The sequence below is a fragment of the Lolium rigidum genome, chromosome 3 (genome assembly GCF_022539505.1).
Source record: "Lolium rigidum isolate FL_2022 chromosome 3, APGP_CSIRO_Lrig_0.1, whole genome shotgun sequence".
NCBI classification, from domain to species: domain Eukaryota; kingdom Viridiplantae; phylum Streptophyta; class Magnoliopsida; order Poales; family Poaceae; genus Lolium; species Lolium rigidum.
Genome location: NC_061510.1, coordinates 346,068,739 through 346,082,095, shown reverse-complemented (window position 1 = coordinate 346,082,095; position 13,357 = coordinate 346,068,739). Strand labels below are relative to the sequence as shown.

Here is a 13,357-nt window from a genome sequence, read left to right as displayed (position 1 = left end):
TACCATATCTAAATTTAACCTTGTCTAACTTCTTAATAAATAAAAATCTATATTTATTAAAAAAATATTTTTTTATCACGGATTTTATATGCGGGGGTATATGGAAGTGTTTAATTTTGTAGTCCAAAAAATGTCAACCTCGAAACCACATTTTCGTAAATTTTGGACATTGTTTCGAACTAAATTGGCTCCTTGACCGTTTCCAACTTGAAATTTTGTATCTATTTCAATTAATAAGATGATTTGTTTTCTTATATCATAACCAGGCATAATGTTGGCCCGAAGGAATAGTGTAAACTACAATTTTATACTAAACTTTTGAACTTCAAATTTATTTATATTATGATTAGCGACTATTAATTTTCGTTACATTGTTGGCATAGATAATAGCATAGAAAAGTTTATAAATACTTGTTAAAGTGTTTTTTGATCTACACTTGTAATGTATCTTGATAAAATTACATTTGCAGTGTGTTATGCTTAAACTAATTTTGCAAAATTATTCTCTTTGCAAATTATTTTGCAATTGCGCAATCTATATACTATTATACATATTTATGGTACAGATCTCTAAATCATATGGTCATGTAAATACCTTAATATGTTTTATTAGGTGAGTAGGAAAGCATATTTACATAAACTTCGAGAGTATAAATTGGATCCAAAGTGTAATTAGAACGGTTTGCAAGATTCTTTATTGGCTTTATCGTAATCCAATGTGTCTTTTGATTTATAGTGAGTTCGGTATGACTTGTGAACATGTGTATGACATATACTTGTTATTTAAATGGCATCACTAATAGTAATCATTAATAAATTAAAAATTACTGTATAATACATACAAGTTTTTCACACACATGATTTGATTACTTGATATGCCCACATAGAATGAACTTGACGTCATCCGAACAAGGCCTTCGACACTTTCTTAAACACAAAATTTCTCCATAGAATTAATCATGGAAATTTATTTAACACAAACTTTTAGAACAACTTGTAGGACTGTTATCGCACCAAGATTAGCAGCCAAAATAATCTCGTGACATCGATTGGATTGTTTTATTCCTACATATGTGCTATACACTATTATCCTATTTGGACTTGATGGATACTAGGAAGTTTACGGCGCGGCGCACGCCGCGCCCGTGCTGTCTACCGTTTCTTGTTCACTTGTGGTGATTTTATTGTGCATTGTCATGTTCTCTCAGGAAAAAATAAAAAGTGGATGGAGCTTCTGTCATCTTCCCCTTTCTTCTTCTCAGGAGGATGAATTCTTGCAATAAGATCTGTATGAGAGAGAGACGGAATTGTGCTTGGGTTGGCGGAAGAAGGCGGAGATCTGGAACAGTGTGCTCCCTGATGCTACCTCCGTTTCCCTTGGATTCATCGACGGGTGAGCCGTCAGCAGGTACTGGAGGAGCAGTTGGTACTGCATTCTATACGCGGCGTTCCGAGAGCTGGAGCAGCGGAGCACACAGGGAAAGCGGAGCGCGGCGAGGATCCTTTTCTTTGGCAGAAGCTGCGCCTGGGCAGAGGCGGCGACCGTCAACTTCAGCGCAGGCTACGATTGCTGGTCCTTGCCGCTGTCCGACGTGAAGGGATTAATGGTCTGGTACGCTTCTGTTGCTTGATTACTAAGTTGCTGTTATTAGCTTTCCTACTGCTAAATTTGCTAAATTTTCGCATTGTTAGCATAGTACGTAGTGTATTCTGTGACTGAATTATTTGTGCATCTACGTAGCAAAATGTTGCTTCAAATTTGGTTGGAAGAGTGTCTTCTATAACTGTATTATTACTTGTAAGCATCACCATAAGAATGCGCCATGAAAAATGTACATATTTAGATCGACTAACTACAGAATTCCTATATTTCTTATGTAATAAAAAAATAGGTGAAAACAATAAAGAATATGCAACAGGAATATATATAGTTAGTACTTGCTTTCAGGCAAAAGAAACTTTGAAGAATAACTCTATGTAGACTATTCTTATAGATGGGCTGTAAGCATTTTGTACAACCGTAGTTTACTTTAACCTGTAGGCTGGACGCTAAATTTTTCTGTTAGTGATGGGGCCAACATTACTGTAGATTTTCTCTCCTAGGAATGCCCCTCGTATCTGCCAGTTAGGTAAAAGTTCAGAGGTTAAAATCTACTTTGGAGTTTTAGTTTCTGAGTTTTAGTAGCGTACATCGCTCTAGGATAATTAGATATCTTAAACTAAAACAATAGAAGATAAGTTATATTCATACTATGAGATCCCAACTAATAAAAATGCACAATTCCATTAAACAGCCTTGCAAGTCGCTATTCAATTCTTTAACTTACCAAGAACCCTTACTTGGAGGAAGTTGAGGTTTCTATTATGTAGTTCCAGCAACAACTCCAGAGCGAGTAAAATCGTGGCATTAATATGATTGATTAGTTTAGTTATGCACAATTTGTTACGGTGAAGATTGTAGCAGCTTTGGCCACTACCTGAACCCCGCAGTACTGTGTTACTGTTTTAACCAGACAGTTTGTGGTAGGCAACCAGAAATATTATAACCATGCTCCATTCCCTCCCTCACAGTCCATTTTGCTCGGAGCAGATTTTCTATACTTGACAACAAATTGGTCAAACCACAAATTCGTGATGGTAATGTATTTATTCCTAGTAGTTCATATGGTAGAGCCGAAAGAGGAAAACTACTCCCATTTAGAATACAAATAAATAGTCATACATGTTGTACTAACGATCTACCCAGATAACATGGACACATGAACCAGCTACTGCATAAGTAAATAGCAGAAAAAAGTGTGTTCTGTAATAGATCCGAAAGAGGAAAAATTCTCCCATTTACATGATACATACGATTGTCTATCTTGTATATGAAAGCCAAAAGTAATAAGATAGAATAAATGGCCTGCAAGAACAATGCCTTACCCTATTTGCATTGACGTCATCTGGATGACTGGATTAGTCACTCATATCTGCTACAATGTCACGTCATCTGGATGACTGGATTAGTCACTCATATCTGCTACAATGTAATCAAATTTTTATTGGGTACCAATGTAACATGCCTCAGGCTTTGGCGGTTCTTCTTTGACTAAATATCTGACCAACAGAAAGTAAACAACAATGCTCGTTAAAAGGACCATTTTGACGACTTCATTTGATGTAAAGCATGGGAAGTGGGATAAAAAAAATTAAATCAAGCATATCAAAAGCAGAGCACAAGACTTGATATTACCAGAGGATCCAGCAAAACCTCTAAATTGTCAGGACTGGACACAAGGCATATGTTGGTATCATAATAATATTTCATCAGAGAGCCAGACAGAACATAAATAACACATTTAAATCTGCATTTGACCATCCATTCAAGTAACAGAATCTAGATGAACTGTAACAGAAGCTTTTTTAAAGCTTTCTTCTATGGAGCTACAACAAATCGTATTGGAGTGCCATTATGTACCTGTTCTTGAGTCTTCGTCCTTCGGAGTTCCATCGGCAGATCCCTTTCTAGATCTATTCCGTTGAAGCTTACTGAACAATAAAAAACATGACATGAGTTATAACAGCGAGGAAAAATGTGCCACTTTAAATTTTTCTTCAGCTAGCAGTCGATCCCAAAAGTAGAATTTATTAGCTTAGTAATTCGAAATGAGTTTAATTTCTGTTGGAATGGTAAGGTAGACCACCATTTGAAATATGTAAATTGGTCCTGCTGAATCTTTTACTCTTAAATCCTTACAAAATTCGAAACAAAAAACCCATTTAAAAAAGGCGACACTGTAACTTATACTGACACCTCTCCAGTTCTTTGCGTGTGAATGGTGCAATACTACAATATTATTTTACAACAGATTTGTGAACCCTGTAGGCTCTAATCCATGCTTTAAAAGTTTTGTCTAAGAAGAGTAATAAGATGGGGAGGGGTGCTTGCTCACCTCACGCGACGATGTGGCCGCGGGCATCCTTAGATGCTAGTCAGTGGAGGGTGTCACCCTTGGGTGTGCAGTAGGAGAGGCCGCGAGCTGCAATTCATCTCCGAAGTGTAGGAGGAGCACCTACATTAGTAAGATGTGAACTTTTTAATGCTTGCATACAATCTGTATGGCGCCTTGCTGGTTGCGTCTTGGGAGAGATGAAAAAACCGTGAAACAGTGAATCGGTACGACAATCAGAGCATGATTAAAGGTGCTTCTACATGAGCTTTTCGAAGGTTGCACACAATCTGGGTAACACCTTATCAGCGGGCTCTTTAGAGAGAAAAAAACCTAAGAAACAACAGATCATTAGACCAGTCAGAACATAATTTGAAGTGCTGCTATAGATCAAAGAATGCATAATTTGAGAATCGCAACTTTTGCAAATGCTAGTCCACAAATGCAGTTGTAAGAGGTCACTGCATATTTTTGTCAAACCACTTTCAAGTTGGTCACTGTAGCATATGCCAGGCGCCAGAACATAGGTAGACAGAACAGAAAAATAAGATGCTGACTTGACTGGTGGAGAAGGGAAGACCCTAGACTCACCGAGATGCGAGCCGTACATGAAGCTGGATCGCTAGCATGGTAGTCATCTCCTACTACCTTCAGCCACCGCTGCTCATTACAGGAAACAGAAGCCATAAGCAGGAATATAATTGTAATAGGCTGCTAATGCATATATAAAATAAATCCAGAAATTTAAGGAGGACATAAAACTTTAGAAATTCAGGGCGCTTAAATAGCAGAAAATTGAGGCACTAACCACGAATTGGTGTCTTCCGTATGAACTGACTGGATAGCAAGCCAGTACCAACCCCTCTTCTTTGATGCATGGCATAATTAAGTAGCTATTTTTAGAGAAAATATACAGTAGAGCACGCTAGCGATCTGAGTATGTAATCAATTCTATGTAGAGGTCCGTCTCCATTGATATCTGGTGAGCTGGAATCTGCAAAAACAATGAGTGAATTAATTGAAAACAGAGACACAGGATTAAAGCGCCCCAGATGTGCTGCCCATGGCACCGCAAGCATCTTCTTGCACACTTGCTCGGATGAACAGATGGGCTGTGGGGAGAAGGGCACGGGAGGGGTGCGGAAAGGCTGTGGTGCTTGGACACCCGCTGCACGCCGTCGGGCAGGCGGAGAGGGTGCCGTGGCACATGCTGCTGGATCTCGTCGGCTGGTCCGCCGGAAACCAGCAGCAGGTTGGCCCCGCTCGGCGGGTTTCTCGCCATCTTCTCGCAGGACTCCTCCCAGTTGGCACGGACTCGGACGAAAAAAGTAAGAGGAAATCAGGAACAGAGAAAAAAAAACAGAGAGGGAAGAAGGAGGCATAGAACAAATGAAGGTCGTACCTGGGGAAACCACCTGGAGCGCCCCGTCGCGACGGAAGGCCGAGGAAGCTCAGCCTTACCAACGACGGCGTGGGAGTCGTGGTCCTCGTCCAGGTGACAAATGGGAGGCGTCGACGCGACGACGTTATTCCAGACGACGACGCTGCTGGCCGTCGAGCGGTCGGACGGCGGACCGGCACGCTCCCAGATCAGGAGCCGGCGGCGGAGCTGGCAGCCGCGGAACACGAAGACGACGGGCCAGCCAGCGAGGCCGTGGGGAGCTGCAGCCACGCCACGCCATGAACCAGCCACCGAGGAGGTCGAGCGGGGGCGGGCCGCAAGGCGGCCGGGCAATGAGGGCGCCCACCTCAGAGAAGGAGGCGGGCCGCAGCGGTGGGGATTTTTTTATTTAATCTGAACGATGGGATTAGGGAGGAAGAAGGAGAATAGAGCCAGCAGTCTTGAACTATTCCATAGGTCACACCGCTTTGACCGCCTCTGATTAGAACCGGCCAGGTTAGTCCGTGAGGGCAACCTGTAACTCTGTGGAACTGCCCTCGTGTTAAGATTTGATTGGTTGAAATACTACCGTCAACAGTACCTAAATGCCCAAATGCTAAGATTTCAGCAAAAAGGGTCAGCTTTAATATATGTAATAATTATATAGTATCTTGAGCTTAATGGATAACAATGCAGTGGTTATGAGTACTCTTCAAGTTCGGGCCGTTATGAGTACACTTCAAGTTCAGGCCCTCCCAGTGGGGGGCCAGGATAGTCATCATGTTTGTCTGGCCTATGGGCTATCCATGTATTGGGCCATAGGGCAAGTCCCCTTCGAAATTAAAATTTGAAACATTTTTTTGTACTTCATACAAAAATCATATTTAAGTTCAACGTTGTTTACAATCTTAATAAATAAAAAGCTATATTTATTATATCTTTCTTTGATTTTTTTATCACGGATTTGATGTTTGGGGGCATATGGAAGGGTTTACTTTCGTAGTCCAAAAAGTACCAAACCTCGAAAGCAATATTTTTTGTAAATTTTGGAATTTGTTTCGGACTACATATCAATAGTTTTTAAAAATATTGGTAAAATTGGATTCTAACTAATGAATAGAATCATAAGAAATATATATTTAAACATTTTCCTAATCCTGGAGTTTTGTTTAAATATTTCAGAAGATGTAGTGTGTAGTAAATTAAACACCTTAAAACTTCATCTCTGGTCGAACTCGCAAAGTCCAAATCCTAATCCTAGAGTTCTGTTGATGGAGAAGAACAACTAAGAGAACACAATTTTGACCAAGAATCATCAGAAGAGAGATCAAAGGAGGAATGCAACGAAAAAATCTCCACAACTTTTAAAATACGGGCCAACAACATGGAAAATGTTTAAATATATAGCCTAGCTGTTTCATCAGTTCAGACTATCAGTTAAGTTGGCTAGTGCACCAATCCATTTAGTATGATGTCCGAGCCAAGTAGTGTCAAGCCCCGACCAACAACCATTAAATTTAGAATAGTTGTGGTATTTCATTGACCCTCCGCACTAGTAGAGAAACCCCCTTTAGTACCGGTTTTAAAGGGCCTTTAGTACCGGTTTTGGAACCGGTACTAAAGATTCGGTACTAAAGCCTCTCACCTTTCGTACCGGTTCCTTACGAACCGGTACTAAAGGTGCCTCCACGTGGGCACGGAGGAGCCCGCGGGCTGGAGACCTTTGGTACCGGTTCGTAACACGAACCGGTACTAAAGGCTATTTCGTTTAATATTTTTATCTTTTTTTCTAATTATTTTTCACACCCTCTTTATTTTTATTTTTTTCACTCCCTCTTTTCTTTATTTTTTTCAGAATTTATAGTATTTCCGTTAGTCTCTAACTACACCTAATCTCTAGTCAAATTACTTACCCGTGGTCAAACTTCCCGGTCGGTCATCCATCCTCACACTACTCCAGCACTAGCACGCTTAACTTCCGAGCTCCTTTCCGTCCCACTTTATTAATGATGTAATAATAATATTGAATAAATAAATAAAATTAACTTTATTAATTTGTATTTTTTAATTATTTTCAATTATTTTTAATTATTTTTATTTTTTAAAAAAATTTCTAAAAGTAATAGTAATATTCTGTATTCAAAAAATCTTATAATTATTAATTCTAATTATAAAAAAATTAGAAATATATAAAATTCTAAATTTCTGGAAAAAAACTAAAATCTTCCTGCTTTCATATTTTCATTTGGAAATTTGAGAATCTAAAAATTGGCTAACCGGGTAAACCACTTTTTCCCACGATGATTTTGATATATTATACGTTCTTTTTCGACATCGTATGCAAAGGTTAATGCAGTTTTACCATTTTTCAAAATTTTTTGCAAAAAAGTCAAAATTCGAATTTCTTAATTCCACCGAATAGTAGGTTGCATAACATATAAGAATCTGAAAATATTTTATTTTTTGAATTTTCTATCATTTTTATTTGTATTTTACAAAGCAAAAAAGGCGGGGGGGGGGGGGGGGGGGGGTGCGTGGGAAGCAGGAAAACCTTTAGTATTGGTTCGTGACAAGAACCGGTACTAAAAGTCTACCCTTTAGTACAGGTTTGTGTGGATGGAAGCCCCTTTTTCTACTAGTAGCGTCTGCTAGACATGAGGGGAGTTTTGTAGCCTGATCTTTTTCCGGCCTATTTGACATGTACTACATGAAATCGGTTCTACAAAATAAATGTGTGTTCCTCCGATACATATTAGTTGTCGCAGATTTGGTTGCATGTATACACATCTCGTGTATAGATACACCTAATTCAGCGATAAGTAAAATGAAACTTTCAGTACTTCCTCCGATTCATAATATTACTTATCACTAGTACCGACTAGGAAATATGCCCGCGCGTTGCGGCGGATACATTCATACTGAATATATTGTTTCACGCCAACTCAATTATCATTGAGAATATTTTAAAATATATTTTTGCGACTTTTCAAGTGTCTAACTCTGTTCATAAATCTCAACCACCTAAATTGTCTTCCGTCATCGCTTCAAGAGTCTTAAATTCAACCTTTACAGTACTATGTTTCATTGCACTAACTCGAGGGTATAGATTTATTAACTCATGAAGAAATTATTTATTGGAAGAGTTTTTTTTGGACTGGACAAAACATTTTTTTTTTTTACTTCGGTGTCCCCCTCTTCAAACTTTATGCATGGCTAGGATCTCCCGATTTTCCTTGTGGACTAACTTATCTCTTCAACTTTAGTTGTTGAGAGGGGGAGGGGGAGGACACTCAAGCACACCTCAAAAGTGATATCGTAAATATCAGGGTGGCTTTCTTCTTAGTTTTTGCTATTCAGTCCCGTAAAAAATAGTTACTGTTGCCATCCCACTGCCAATAACACAGAAGCCGGGTTACGTCAGTATCTTAGCTGTTATTCGCAAAAAATAGCATCTTAGCTATTGGCGAACGAAAGCTTTAAGCTTGTGTCGAGATTTGAGACGGCCATAGTCATTTGGAAGTTCATTAGAGAGAATGCGTAAGGATATATATTGGCTACTAAATTTTAGAATCAGGGCACGGCGCATGGGCTACATGATAGTGTGAAGCTCCTTGTTTCTTAGTAAGGCTGAAGTCTAAGAACCAGGATAAGCTCATCAATGTTGCTGGTTTCTTGATAAAAAGAAAATTCGGACATCTCATCCGCTCGGCTTAAGTCAAGGCCAGGGAGACAAAAGAAAACTCTGGGCACACCCGGCCGCTGCATGCCCCAGAAACCCGACGAAGGAGAACCCTTGTGGATTTTAGTTCCGATTACGGCCAATATGGTCGACGCTAAGTATTCTGTTACCAACCACACTCGTCTTCGTCTTGTTGCTTTGGCGAGCTTCGACGTCGTGCACTAAAGTTCTTCCTCAGGTAAAAAGATAGACCAAAAAAATCCAGGTCCAGCGAGTCATTACTGATTACCCATAAAAAGAAATCAGAACGAGATAATCCATAGCCGGCTCCGTTGCAAGATCTTCCTGAGCAGCGCGTGCGCGCGCGCTGTCCCAAGATCGCAACGACGAGGGCGGCATCAAGGCCTGCTGGAAGCTCCACGGGTACAACCTCCTCGACGCGGCTGCCGCGCAGTGCCATACCCTCTCGCGGAGTTCATGTTGCTGAAAGCTCCACATGTTTTTTGAGCTGGTCGCCGGAGGCTGGAGCTGACGACCAGCGAAATCATGTTGCCCTTCTCTCCCACGACATTGTCGACTTTTCTCGTAAACTTGGATTGATTTCATGCAGGACAATTATTCCTCCCATATTTATTGGCTGAAGTAAGGCAGGAAGAGGAAAAAATAGGGGTAGAGAAAAAACAGACGACGGAATCGATCGGGAGAGAGGAGTAGGGGAGTAGAATTCGATCGGGACTCGGGAGTTCGGGGCAGCTTCGGGTTGACCTAGAAGCCGATCGACAATGAACCGTTATTTTTGTAAGCGGTGGCAATAGTTGTAATTTCAACTGAAAATTATGGGTAATAAAAGATGGACGAACAAGAAGCCTTATTTTCTTTATTACTCCCTCCGTCCATTAATAGATGTCCAACGGTTTATCTAAATTTGGATGTATCTATGCACTAAAGAGTGTCTAGATAGACAAACTTTTAACAACATGAACAGAGGTAGTATTAGATATAGATATATAAAGAACTAGAATGTATCTAGATAGATCTATATTTTAAATTAATTAATATGGATTAGAGGAGTACACGATATCAGGGACGGCGCTATTAGAGCAAATATAGGGCTGACCCAGTGATATTTTTTTCTAGCTTCGTCCCTGCACGATATAGTCATTTTGAGAAGCCTGTGAAGCGAGCGCGGAGATGGCGAGTGGCCACCCGTGCAAGCATGATGCGCAGAGGCGCTGGCTGTCGCACGCTGCCCGCTTTCCTGCACTCCCTTTTCTTCTAGCGTGGTCATGGAACAAGCCCCTGTTGGCACTGCTCCTGTCGTCCTGCGAGTGGGTGAGCGCATCTTCAACGGGTAATGCAAACGGATCTGGAGTGATCGGTTTGTGATTATACGATTGAAAAAAGTGTATATACTTTGCGCGAATGCTACGTGTTCGGGTTGATCGAATGAAGGCCCGCCGGTCAGTGACACAGGTAAGCAAAATGTTTATCATCCTTATTAATTGGCCAAAAGAACAATATTTCCAAAGATGGTTAGAGTTAACTTAAAACTACGACGGCCGTACCTACTCGCCGTCGTGTGGCCTACTACGGCCAGGTTTACTCGCAGTCGCATGGCCTACTACTGGCCGCTGGTGTGACCCGAGGGGCTGACATCGTCGTCGGAGCGCATGCGGGCTTGGGCAGCCGCGCGGCGCTCCCTGAAGGAGGCAACGTCTTCCCGTCGCCGGTGTTCAACGACCTCCGCCACAGAGGAGTCCCAGCGGGCTCGCTGCGCAACCCCCTCGTCCACCGCGATGCGCGCCAGGTCCTCGCGGTAGCGGGCCCCGACCCTCTTCGCTGCCACCACCGCTTCCTCCGTCGCCATGATGGCGTCCTGCAGCTCGCGGTTCTCTCGGTCGATCCGAGCGTGGTATGGCCCCGCCCACGCCACCGCCACCAGGTCTGAGCGCACGAAGGCCTGCCTCATGGCCATCGCATCGCCGCGAGCTTGGTTCTCCGCTTCAAGAACCTAACGACGATCAGCGTCCTCAGGGAGGATCTTGAACGACGCGAGCAACGCCTCCTGCTTGGTGCGCACAAACGTGCCCTCTTCGTCGCCGTAGGGGAGGAAGTCGACATCGTGCTCGTCCTCGTCATCCATGTCGTCGATGATGGCGTCCGCCATGGTCGTAGGAATACAAGCAACTATGTGATAGCAAGATATATAACTTCAAGCACGATGGCTATCACAAAGTAAAGTGCATAAGTAAAGAGCTCGGGTATAGGAATAACCGAAGTGACGCGGAGACAACGATGTATCCCGAAGTTCACACTCTTGCGAGTGCTACTCTCCGTTGGAGCGGTGTGGAGGACAAGTCACTCCAAATGCACGAGGGCCACCGTATTCTCCTCGAGAATTCCCACCAAAAGGGATGTCCTCGAACCACTATGGAACCTTAGGGAGGTCACTGAACCCGCACAAAGCTTGGGGCTATCTCCACAACTTAATTGGAGGCTCCCAATAAATTGCCACTAAGGCCTTGCCCTTGAAGAATCTCCACAACTTAATTGGAGTCCCCAAGAACACCACTAAGATGCCACAAAGGCCTTTCCCTTGAAGAATCTCCACAACTTAATTGGAGTCCCCAAGAACACCACTAAGATGCCACAAAGGCCTTGCCCTTGAATGATCTTCACAACTTAATTGGAGTCCCCAAGAACACCACTAAGATGCCACAAAGGCCACTAAGTCGTCTAGGGTCCAAAGACCCAAGAGTAACAACCTTCTTGCTTTCACTTCCACGAATCACCGTGGAGAACTCAAACCGATGCACCAAATGCAATGGTAAGAACACCACAAAGATGCTCAAGTACTTCTCTCTCAAATTCCAACAAAGCTACTGATACGTCTCCGACGTATCGATAATTTCTTATGTTCTATGCCATATTATTGATGATACCTACATGTTTTATGCACACTTTATGTCATATTCGTGCATTTTCTGGAACTAACCTATTAACAAGATGCCGAAGTGCCGCTGTCGTTTTCCGCTGTTTTTGGTTTCGAAATCCTAGTAAAACGAAATATTCTCGGAATTGGACGAAATCAAGACCCGGGGGCCTATTTCGCCACGAACCTTCCAGAAGACCGAAGAGCATACGAAGTGGGGCCACGAGGTGGCCAAACCACAAGGCGGCGCGGCCAAGGGGGCCCGCGCCGCCCCGTGGTGTGGGCCCCTCGTCAGCCCCCGACTCGCCCTTCCGCCTACTTAAAGCCTCCGTCGCGAAACCCCTGAGGCGAAAAAACCACGATACGGAAAACCTTACTGAGACGCCGCCGCCGCCGATCCCATCTCGGGGGATTGTGGAGATCTCCTCCGGCACCCTGCCGGAGAGGGGATTCATCTCCCGGAGGACTCTACACCGCCATGGTCGCCTCCGGAGTGATGAGTGAGTAGTTCACCCCTGGACTATGGGTCCATAGCAGTAGCTAGATGGTTGTCTTCTCCTCATTGTGCTTCATTGTTGGATCTTGTGAGCTACCTAACATGATCAAGATCATCTATCTCGTAATACTCTATGTTGTGTTTGTCGGGATCCGATGGATAGAGAATACCATGTTATGTTAATTATCAAGTTATTGCATATGTGTTGTTTATGATCTTGCATGCTCTCCGTTATTAGTAGAGGCTCCGGCCAAGTTGATGCTAGTAACTCCAAGAGGGAGTATTTATGCTCGATAGTGGGTTCATGCCCGCATTGACACCTCGGGACAAGTGACGAAAAGTTCTAAGGTTGTGTTGTGCTCGTTGCCACTAGGGATAAAACATTGATGCTATGTCCGAGGATGTAGTTATTGATTACATTACGCACCATACTTAATGCAATTGTCTCGTTGCTTGCAACTTAATACCGGAAGGGGTTCGGACGATAACTCCGAAGGTGGACTTTTAGGCATAGATGCAGCTTGGATGGCGGTCTATGTACTTTGTCGTAATGCCCAATTAAATCTCACTATACTTATCATGACATGTATGTGCATTGTTATGCCCTCTCTATTTGTCAATTGCCCGACTGTAATTTGTTCACCCAACATGCTTTTATCTTATGGGAGAGACACCTCTAGTGAACCGTGGACCCCGGTCCATTCTTTTTATACCGAAATACAAATCTGCCGCAATACTTGTTTTACTATTTTCTCTCGCAAACAATCATCTTCCACACAATACGGTTAATCCTTTGTTACAGCAAGCCGGTGAGATTGACAACCTCACCGTTTCGTTGGGGCAAAGTACTTTGGTTGTGTTGTGCAGGTTCCACGTTGGCGCCGGAATCCCTGGTGTTGCGCCGCACTACATCCCGCCGCCATCAACCTTCAACGTG

The 13,357-nt window shown here is 42.7% G+C and overlaps 1 long non-coding RNA gene across 2 annotated transcripts; it reads right to left on the bottom strand.

The window, feature by feature from the left end:
* Positions 1-2,894: 2,894 nt before the first annotated feature.
* Positions 2,895-4,599, bottom strand: LOC124700216. Of its 2 annotated transcripts, none has more exons than XR_007001676.1 (5): positions 4,524-4,599; positions 4,143-4,265; positions 3,936-4,055; positions 3,461-3,531; positions 2,895-3,099 (listed from the first exon to the last, which is right to left on the bottom strand). It is a non-coding gene; the product is annotated as an uncharacterized LOC124700216 (long non-coding RNA). The 2 variants fall into 2 exon arrangements; XR_007001677.1 differs by having other exon boundaries at positions 4,196-4,265.
* Positions 4,600-13,357: the final 8,758 nt, after the last annotated feature.